Here is an 11,479-nt window from a genome sequence, read left to right on the forward strand (position 1 = left end):
GAGATCAACCAAAAGCTTTTGTGATGCCAGGGGGGGAACTGGCAGCTGTCGGAACTGGGTGGGGGTCGGAATTGACGGGTCCCATATTATCCTATGGGGAAAAAACGTTACAGCTTTGCCAGGCGATATCTCCGGTTCCTGGAGGGCTAGAGACATGGGGCTGGGCTCGTTGGAAAGTCCTGGTCCTCAGCTACAAAATGAAATGACAGGGGGGCACGTGCCCGGGTGCCCCCACCCTGAATATGCCACTGTATGTGTATGGTTAGGGTTATAGGCTGTGTAGTAGTAGTACGTTGATTTATAAGGCGCCACAAAGTGTCCGCAGCGCCGTACATAGCAAAAAAAAAAAAAAAATGTATGTGTATGGTTAGGGTTATAGGCTGCAGCAGGGTGTGTGTATGGTTAGGGTTATAGGCTGCGGGGTGTGTGTGTGGTTAGGGTTATAGGCTGCGGATGTATGTGTGTGTATGGTTAGGGTTATAGGCGGCGGGTTGTGTGTATGGTTAGGGTTATAGGGCTGCAGGGTGTGTGTATGGTTAGGGTTATAAGCTGCGGGGTGTGTGTGTGGTTAGGGTTATAGGCTGCGGGGTGTATGTGTGTGTATGGTTAGGGTTATAGGCTGCCGGGTGTATGTTGTTAGGCTGCAGGTGGGTGATGAATGGGGGCGGTGGTAAGGGGGCTTTCAAGATTTTCCTATGGGGTACACAAAGTTCTGGTTACGCCCCTGATCCTGACAAATGAATTTCTAGTAAATGTATTGCAAGTTTTATAAATTAAGTTAACCAAAATTTCTAAAAATGAAAAGTGTTGCCCACAGCAAACCAAATAGCTTCTGTCTATCATTTTCTAGAATGCAATAGAGAAATGATAGACAGTATCTGATTGGTTGCTATGAGAAACAACACTTATTTATTTAATTATTTTCATTTTTTAGAAGCTTTAGTAGACTTAGCCCTAAATGTTTTAAACATATTGCATTTTACACTGGCAAATGGCAAATCTGCCCTGAATACTTCCAGACATATTTATTATTATTATTATTATTAATATTATTATTATTATTATTATTATTATTATTATTATTATTATTATTATTATTATTAATGAGCGTCAGCCTCCAATAATATTTGAATTATGTCTGCAACTGTGCGCCCCCCCCCCCTTCACCACCACACACACACACAACATCCTGGGGAATCTTCAAACTTGTGGGTAACTAGCCCCCCCCCCCCCCCCCCCCCCGCCCCTTACTCACACACACCACCACCCTGTAAGGATACAGGGGATTAATTGCTCTAGCCAAAAGTGAAATGTTTGTTAATTTTATTAAATCCATGCTAATTCTTAAGTAACAATGTTTGGAAATAAGTTTGTAGTTTGGCAAATATTTAGGTTAGTGCAAAGTGTCATGCTTTTAGGGCAATCATCATCATTAACTTAATTATTTCAATAAGCACCTTTAATGCTGCATATTGACTTACATTGTAGAGTTTACATAGGGACTGATGGAACAGTACTATACAGTACATAAAGTTTCATTTTATTTTGTAATAAATATTGTTCCAAGGGTATTGTATCTGGATGCCTGCACTTTGGATGCCAGCTTTCCAAGAACCGACATATAGTTACAAAGTTACATAGTAGCAGGGGTTAACGTGAGGGGGAACGGGCTGGAACTGAGATCCACCACCTCTTATGGGGCCTTATTTTGGTTCACTCTTTCTGACAAAATCCTTCTTAGATGGACAAAACCATGTGCACTGCAGGGGGGCAGATGTAAAATGTGCAGAGAGAATTATATTTGGGTGAGTTATTTTGTTTCTGTGCAGGGTAAATACAGACTGCTTTATTTTTACACTGCAATATAGATCTCACTTTGAAGTAAAACCCCACCCAAATATAATTCTCTCTGCACATTTTACATCTGCCCCACCTGCAGTGCACATGGTTTTGTCCATCTAAGAAGGATTTTGTCAGAAAGAGTGAACCAAAATAAGGCCCATGGTGAGGTGGAACATTTTATCCTCCACATTGGCCCTGCACAGTAATCCTCACAGAAAAGCATTCTAGTTTGCAGGGGATGCCAAAAACCCTACCACTAGCCCTGTCTAATTACACCCCCTGGAGGGGGTATAATTAGGTGGTATAGAGAAATGAGTTCCCCCACCTCTGCATGACCACTTTATGCCCTGCATAGTAGTTAAGGCCGAATAAAGATATGAACCATCGAGTTCAACCTTGGTTAGTATGATCCATTTACTACATCTCTTATTATGCATTGTGTATTCTGATTTATTTAAAGACAGATTATGATTGTTGTTTGTCCAACCTTATTTTAATACATTTGTACATGTTTAGCATGTATCAGTGGCAATGAGGATTTTCTTGTGGGGTTTCCAGATGTATATATATTTATTTATTTATACATACTGTACACACACACACACACACACACACACACACCATAAAGGGATCTGACTTTCTAGGTGATTACACACTGGGGGCTATTATGCTTATATTACGTACATATACACAGCATACATTCACACATACATACACAAACATAGCATATATGTAGATAGAGTGCTGCTCCCAGCACAATGATTATCAGCCCCTGCCAGCCTGCGCCATGAACCAGAATGGGGCGCGCACACATGAGCCACATGCGCCCCATTCTCAATGGGATGGGCATCCGAGGGAGACATGCACCCCCTTTTGCCGGCCCACCCTCCGCCAGCTATTGAAATTTAGCGAGCGCTCCGCAATAACAAGGTCGGCTCCATCAGTACACACACACACACACACAATACATAGCATACATACAAAATCACACACATACAATGCATACATGCAGTACTGTTCACACAGCTCATGTATCCCCCGGCTCAGCAGGACACTACACCAAGACCCTGTGCCAACCACCATCCCTGTGGTGCTGGCTCCCTGTCACAGTGCTCAACGCTCGCACCATCCTCTGCAGCAGACCTCCTGCCGCCCACTTAACCATTGCCGAAGTCCGGCGGTTGCTGCATCGCGGCTGCTCATTTCCTGCTCTTCTGCCTTCAACACAGAGAGCTCTTCAACGCTGCTGAGCCAGGCACTCAGAAGCAGCAGTGGCAGGAGGCTGGCAGCCAAATAAAATAAAAACTTGGCCTGTCAGGGGGGAACCAGACAACCCCCCTGAGTGCGCCACTGGGTCTCACCTTAAACGTCTCTTTTCTACTGTAAATAATTCCAGTTTGTTCAATCTGTCTTCATAGCTTAAATTCTCCCCTTTATTAGCTTTGTTGCTCTTCTTTAGACTTTTTCCTGTTCTAGGATGTTCTTTTTATAGTGCGGGCCCAGATGCGCTCTAACTAATGCTTTGTAGAGTGGCATAATTACATTTGAGTCCCTATTCTCTAGGATTCATACCCCTTCTTATAAATGCTAGTATTCTGATGGCCTTATTTGTTATCAATTTAGACTCCTAGATCCAGTTCTGATATAACCAAAGCAACCCCAATTATAACTTAGCACACTGTTTATGTCTCCCAAGAAGAATAACCGTACATTTATCCACATAGAACCTAATTTTTCCATTTTTTGCACACTCTTCTAATTTATTAAGATAGTTTTGAAGCATTGATTGTTCTAATTACTCTGCTCAGTTTTGTCTCATCAGTAAAGATGGAAACTTTGCTGAGTACACCCACACAAATATCATTAATAAAAGGGGCCCTGGCACTGACCCCTGTGGCACTCCACTTAGTACTGGTATCAAACTTGATACTGCCCTGTTTACAACCACTCTCTGTTCTCTATTCCACAACCAGTTTCCTACCCACCCCTAGTCCAAATCCTCAATTTTATAATTTTATTTATCAACCTCTCATGTGGCATGGTATCAAAAGCCTTAGCAAAATCGAGGACGACCACATCTACAGCATTTCCATTGTCTAAGTTGTTACTGACTTCCTCAAAAAAGCTTAATAAATTAGTTTGGCACAAGTGATTTTTCACAAAAATGTTGGTTAATACTGATTATACTAAGGGCCGGTGCTAAGCACCGGAGCGCCCCAGGCGGGGAGGGGGGTGGGCGCCCTGGTGCTCTAACACTTACCCGCTCCAGGGGGGCCATACTGCCGGGTTCAGTGATGCGGCGCATGGTGCCGTGACCTTCGCGGGGGCTTGCTGTGCGCCGCCACGACTCTCCCCAGGGGAGAGGAGGGGTCCAGCGCTGTGATGTTCCGGGGGGGGGCTTGCCGTGCGATGCGGCGCTGCCTGCCGCAACTCTGCCCAGGGACGGGAGGAGAGGGGGGTGTCCGGCGGCGCCGTGACTTTCCAGGGGTGGGGGGAAGCTTGGCGGGTGATGCGGCGCGGACAAGCTCCAAACTGCCGCCCTCCAGCGCCCGGATTATACTATGGAGCTCTAAATGTTTTTGGATACCATCCCTTAAAATTCCCTCAAATAATTTACCCACTATTGATGTTAAGCTCACAGGTCTATAATTTAGTTGATCTTCCCTTTTTTCCCTTTTTTGAATATTGGTACTGCCTCTGCTATTTTTTAGTCCTTTACCAGAAGAAAACAAATTCTCAAAAATGTAATACAGTGGGTTTGTTAATTCATCCCTTAATTTCATTAGAACCCTAGGATGAATCCAGTCCTGAACTGGGGATTTGTTTGTTTTGGTTTTACTGAGCCTCTTTTTTATCTCATCTGTCGTAAATTCAATATTAAGTTCTAACTGGCTTTTCCTATTTATGGCACCTGTAAGTTCCACTGTCTGCTCTTCCCTTGTAAACACTGATGAGAAAAATGTGTTTAACAGTTCTGCTTTTTCTTTATCCCCAGTAAAGCTATTTCTGTTGATGTTGGCTAATGGGCTTATGTTCTCTTTTATTATTTTTTTGCTATGTATATATTTGAAAAACTTCTTGGGATTGGATTTGCTCTCTGTGGCTATGCACTTTTCCTTTTCTCTTTTAGCTACGTTGATTACCCCTTTACAAATTGACTTCTTTGTACTTATTGAACGCCTCCTCATTCCCGTTAGCCTTGTAAAATTTAAATGCTCCTGTGTTATTATTGCTGTTCTTACTTTTTTGTCCAACCATGGTGGCTTTTTCCTATTGATTTTACCCTTATTGCCTTTTAGGATATATTTAATAGTTGGTGTTTATAGCAAATTGTTTAGGGTTTCCCACATTTTCTCTGCAATTTTCCACACAAATAAAACTGTTCCCACTAAATTACTTTAACGATTCCCTGAATAATTCATAGTTTGCTTTCCTAAAATTTTATATTTTAGCTGATCCCATATGTTGTTGTTTACAGAAGTTGATTTCTAGTTAGACCATGTTGTGGTCACTGTTTTCCAGATGTTCTATTACTATGGTATTTGAAACTAAATCTATATTATTTTTTAATACTAAATCCAATAATAATCCGTTATGAGTCGGTCCGATTGTGTGATAAACTGATCCTTGAGTTTAGGACCCACTGCTTTTAGCTGATATCTCATTAGTCCAGTTGATGTCTGGAAAGTTCAAATCCCCCATAATTAAAACCTGCACCTGATCTGCCAAATTTTTGATTTGTTCTAAAAGTAGTGCCTCATCCCTTTCATTACTGTTCAGTGGTCAGTAACATACCCCTATTAAAAGTTTATTTGATTTTTGTTATTTTCACATGCCTCAGTATTATCCTCAGCTATCCCCGAGCTCATTTCCTTCCTACATGGTTTTAAGTTTGTTCTTACATAAATGCCCATCTCCCCTTCTATTTTCCCTGTATATTCTGAAAAGGGTGTATTCCTCCATGTTCATAGCCCAGTCGTGTGACTCCTTGCACCATGTATCTGTTATACCAATTATTTCATAATCATCCCTTGAGATCACAGTTTCTAGTTCTCCAATTTTGCCTGCCAAGCTTCTTGCATTGGCCATTAAGCATTTCAGATTACTTTCTCGCTTTTCCACTTTCAAGGTTTATTTATGTTCTTGATATGCTACAGATTTCTTACTAAATCAAATTTTTCTCCCTAACCCCCCTTCTCCAACCTCCATTCTCTCGCTTTCCTGCTACTCACTACTCTGTCTTTCTAGCTCATAGTTTCTTTTTGTTTCTCCCCTATGTCTATTTTAAAGATTCCTCAATTCTTCTAACCATCCTGCCTCCTGGCACTGCTGCCCCCTTTTCATTCAGGTGCAATCCTTCAGTGCTGTATAGATGGCCTCTGTTTGAAAAGTCCAACCAATGCGCTAAGAACACGCCATGCCCCCACTAAGCCTGATGTGCCACTTTTCTGGTTGCTAGAGGAGTTGGTCACATCCCGGCCCCTCCATTACCGAAGTAACATCCGCTAGCTGGCTCACCAACCTCATCTATTGCTAATACCCCCTAATCCTCCAAAGATTCCACCATGAGGCGAAAGCTTTCTTCCAATTTGGCAATGTCCCTCAGTTTTGACTGTTTGCTTTAGATCAGAAATATGGGCTTCCAAAGCAACCAGCTCTATACACTTCACACAGATGTATTCACCCCGAATCTTCTGATCCAAGTGCGCACACATCTGGCAAGATACGCACTGAGAAGGATTGCTCAGTGCTCATTCTTGGGTGAAAACCTCTAAACACAATTCATTTAGATTTTTAAAAGGAAATTAAGAGGGCAGATACAATAAGACACAAGGAAGAAGGTACCTAAGTATCTAGCAAAGAGAAAAGAACAGCAAACAAAAACAGAACAAAATCAGAAACAGCAGGGACTGACGCCTCTTGCAACACGGTTCAACCTTCTTCTTGGATTAACTTCACACTTAAACTATGGTAGTTGAATTTGCAAGTTCAGACAGAAAGGGCATTTACTGTATCTGCTGTTTTCATACACTATCTCATTAATTGGTATATGTGTCCATAAAATGGTGAGTATATCTGAGCAGCAATTATTGCATCTATTGGACATGCTGAAACATTTATCATGTCCGACAGAATGATAATTGGTACTTGGCTATGGACATACACTGCACAACCAACAGTGCGATCAGCCGATAAGGAGCTTATCAGGTTAATAATTGCACAATGTATGGTCACCTTAAAGCAATATATTGCTCAGTGTCCAGTTTTCATCAGTGACAAGAAATAGTCGCTGATAAAAACAAGACTCTCTGCCGGGGGAAGCCTGACAAGAATGCCACATTAAATAGGCATTGAAACGTTGCTATCCTGCACTATGGTTGTGTAAAGTCTTTTATTCAAGCCGCTTGGAGTGCTGTACCTCCCTCCTTCCGCCAATTACACATCAGCTATAACAAATACAAATAACATCATAGCTGATTCTCAGGATGAGAGACCACAAGCAGAAAAAAGTGAGCCCCATCTCCCTACTGACATAAATAGCAGAGAAAGGTATTTACTCACCTGTCCGGACGCACGTCTCCAGGTGCCGCAGCTCACAACACCTGAAGTTGCGATCCCCACACTTACTGGTGCCCACCGGAAATCAAGTCCTCCACGCAGGGCTTGCGTTCTAAGGCCCGATTTCTGCGTATCACTGGCCCAGTGGGAGGCTCATCAATCGGTCTGTTGGAGGCGGAATGCCCCAGGCTGCAATCTAGACAGAGACCAATACAAACATACATGCAGTAAATTAATAATAAGCATATATACTAATACATCACAAACACATAAGCTAAATACATATATATAGAGAGATATGGATTCCAACCCTAATGTTAATCACTACAATGGCATCAGATCACATCTATAGAAAGGTCACAGAACTCTGAATACAGGCAGAGGTGGATTAAGCATGGGGTGACAGGGGCAGTCGCCCTAGGGCCCCCACACAAAGGGGGTCCCACACCGGCACTGCCTGTGTGAGTCTCCTGTCGTTCCTTGCTCGGGCAGCAGGGTCGGGTGGCAGTCAGAGCTGGGGTCCCTGCGGTGGATGGGAAGTCAGCGGCAGGGTCCCTGCGGCGGATGGGAAGTTCCTATCTGCTGCAGGGACCCTGCCACTGACTTCTCATACGCTGCAGGGACCCCAGTGCTGACTGCCCAGACCACTGCAGTGACCCCCTCCCCGCCTGCGCTGCCCAGTTTCCAGTCTCCCCTGCGGGGGGTGGGGAGGTGTCTGTGGGGGCCCAAACAATTTTGTTGTCCAGGGCCCCCACAGACCTTAATCCGCCCCTGAATACAGGTCACTAATAGTTAATGAGATTAATAATTAACTTACTGAGGCTACTTAAAGCAAGGCTATTCCAGTTGATTTTGTCATTGAGGCCACCCTCAATAAGTATTTTTTTTGCCCTGTCTCCACCCCGCAAATTGTGAGAGACCTGATCAATGATGAAATACTTAAGAGACTCCAGTGGGTGACCTGTTTGTTTAACCCCTTCCCGACATTTGACGTACATTTACGTCATGGTCGGGATGTACTTCCCGACACATGACGTAAATGTACGTCATGACTTTAAACTGTCACCGCGTCTATAGACGCGGTGACAGAGGGTCGATGGCTGCTGTCCCTGACAGCAGACATCTTCCCTCATTGCCCAGGGGGGGCAGCGATGCCCCCCCCCCCCTTGGCGATCGTTGCGATTGGCTGTTCAAATGTGAACAGCCAATTGCAGCGTTTACAGTGATCTGTGTATAATTTGGTCTCTGCTGCCCCCTAGTGGCCAAAAAAAATAAAAGGAGTTTGAAATAATGATGGGAACATAAAGTAGACATATGATCTTTGTTAGTTATGAACTATTTTGAGTGGTATGATTATTTGTCTCACAAGCAGAAAATGAAACATTTTGCAAATTGCAAAATGTTCAATTTTTTTACTACATTTTGGTATTTTTCACAAAAAAAAAAGACTGTATCCACCAAAATTTACCACTAACTTAAAATACAATGTGTCACGAGAAAACAAATGTAGCAGGTATGCAATCAATCATGCGGTATCTGAGTTTACTAAGTGAGTGATGATGTTCATAAAAGTGGCGAGCTTTCAGCTGGTCGCTCTTACCACTGGATAAAGCATGACAAATGGCGCAGTCTTCCCTATATAATAAAGACTACAGGGACAAATAATCTGATACACCACGAAAGAAGAATCACACGTAAGATGATGTCTAATCTTAAATGTTTGACCTGAATGAGTGTGACAGAACGACTCACTTGTCATCATAAATTGGCATGGGGTGCAAGTGCACCTAGCCATGTTGGTTCATAAGGGATGGAGAAAAAATGACATTAGTCTTAACAAGGAAATCTTTAAGATTACGGCCCCTCGAGTAACACGGCATTAGCTGATGTTTAACTAAAGGGAGCGATTTGTCACTGGTAATGATTGGCCAATGGGATTAAACTGCTGCGGTAATAGGCTCCATGGGATGGTATCCGTGAGCGTTTTAGGAGAAATTTTGGGTTTCAACAGGGCTATATAATACCTTGGTTTTACAGGCAAGCAGGTTTTTTTTCTGTCTTAGCCACGTTCAATAATGATGTTATTATTAATGCAATGATACCTGATCATTTGGGAGAAAAGCAATGACTGTATCAAGCTATGGGGATGGCAGCTCTGAGGCTGCAAAATGGTGTTTCTATCAGTGCTCCTAAAGTAAACGCTAGTGGCAAGTGCATGATTGGTGTATTGGAAAGTCCTACATTTACATCCAAAAAATGCACTTGCTGTTGATTCATTTCAAACATAAACTTAACAGAGTTAGCAGTTACATTATGATTCAAAATAAGTTCCTGAAGAATGATATGGTCACCCTGCCAGATGACAAACAGGTCATCAATATAACATTTAAATGATATAGAACATGATGCAATATGTTGATCTGAAAAGAAAACGTCATTTTCTATGGAAAACATAAAAATATTTTGCATAAGATGGTGCTACTGTGGATCCTATAGCGCATCCATGCATGATTTCCTTGTAATAATCAGCAAGGTCTTGTAAAACAACAGCAACGCCTTGTAATGAAGAATAAGATTTGATTTGCGAGACAAAGTCTCCAAAGCATGTCTTTCCGCTGGAGATAAATTAGGGTGTATATTGTTTACATTTTAACAGCCGCAGCAGAATCAGATTCAGTAAGGCAAGTAAACATTTTAATGCTTGCATTTGCAGAAGTAGGCTCAACGGAGGATGCTGGACAGACTTTTTTGATAGATGCAGGAACACTAGAAACTGTATTGGATGTATTCAAGGCAAAATATTCTTTAAGTTTAATTTTTCTCACCAATTCATGTTTCTCAATTTGCCACTGCAGATCCTGTTAGGCAGGGCCGGTGCAAGGCATCTAGGCGCCCTAGGCAAACTTACAGGATAACACCCCCACCCCCCAAACTTCTCACATACACAATTGACTTTAAAAAAATGTATTAGCTATATTTTTAGATGTGCGAGTGAACCAGAATAAGGGCTATTGTCTAATCTAATGTATGTGTAGCCAGCAGGGGTGGATTTAAGGGTCAGGCCACCCCTAGGCACAATATTTCCCCCCCCCCCCCATATATACATTATACCTATCACCCACTATGTATTTCAATACACACTGTTTTAGCTTTAAACTTTTTTTGCTGATCGTGGCTGTTCCAAGCGTTATTCCACTTCTCCCTGCAAGCAGTGGGCAGGAGGCAATGGTGGGAGGTAATGCAGCCAGTTACCTGTGGTATGCGCTATGCTGCAGCATCAAGCAGATCAGGTCTCCCCGTCCTCAGCAGCCCCGGGCTGGTGCTTCACGTCTGCCTGACCAGGCGGCTCCCTCACCTGCGTGCTCACTCCATAGGCTCCCGGGAATTACGTGTCCCCAACCAGTGCCCGCCTCCCACCTGTCCGGTACAGCAGCGCTGTCTCCAAACACAACAGGGGTGCGTTCAGAGCAGCAACTTCAGAACACACTTCAGTGGACAGTGCAGCTGCCCGACGGACGATTAGAGAGTTCTGGCAGCCAATCACCACGGCTGCAGGACTGAGAGCTCTGATTTTTGGTTGGTGTTTTTCTTATGTTATAATTCCCATTATTTTCTGAAATTTCATGATGCAGGATGGGGAGTTTGGGGGAGCTACAAGGATAGGTGATTGTGCATTTAGGGGACGAGCCTGCTTTAATTTATGAATACAGTTTCTCTCATCACAAGTAATAAAAACAGCTTAAAGACAAGTCCTTTCAAGCATCAACCCATAGATACTATGTAATTGTCTTTTTGCACCATTCAAACACGATTTACAGATGAAACCCAAAAAAAAAAATAGGCAAATAGAACAAAAACATTAAAATGTACAAAAGTGACACGTTCAATAAACAGAGTCCAGATGTCCTCTCATTGCCACAAGTTAAGACGCAAATAAAAAAAATAGCCTTAAAAAAATAATAAAGAGATTATACCAAAATAAGCAGAATTGACTGTATATTTTTTACTTTGAATTAATTTACCAGTATGTTTTTTTTGGGTTGTGGGAAGAAAGCTATGCACCCAGAGGTGTCCCATG

This window comes from Crinia signifera, chromosome 3 (assembly GCF_055691185.1).
Source record: "Crinia signifera chromosome 3, ASM5569118v1, whole genome shotgun sequence".
Taxonomy (NCBI): domain Eukaryota; kingdom Metazoa; phylum Chordata; class Amphibia; order Anura; family Myobatrachidae; genus Crinia; species Crinia signifera.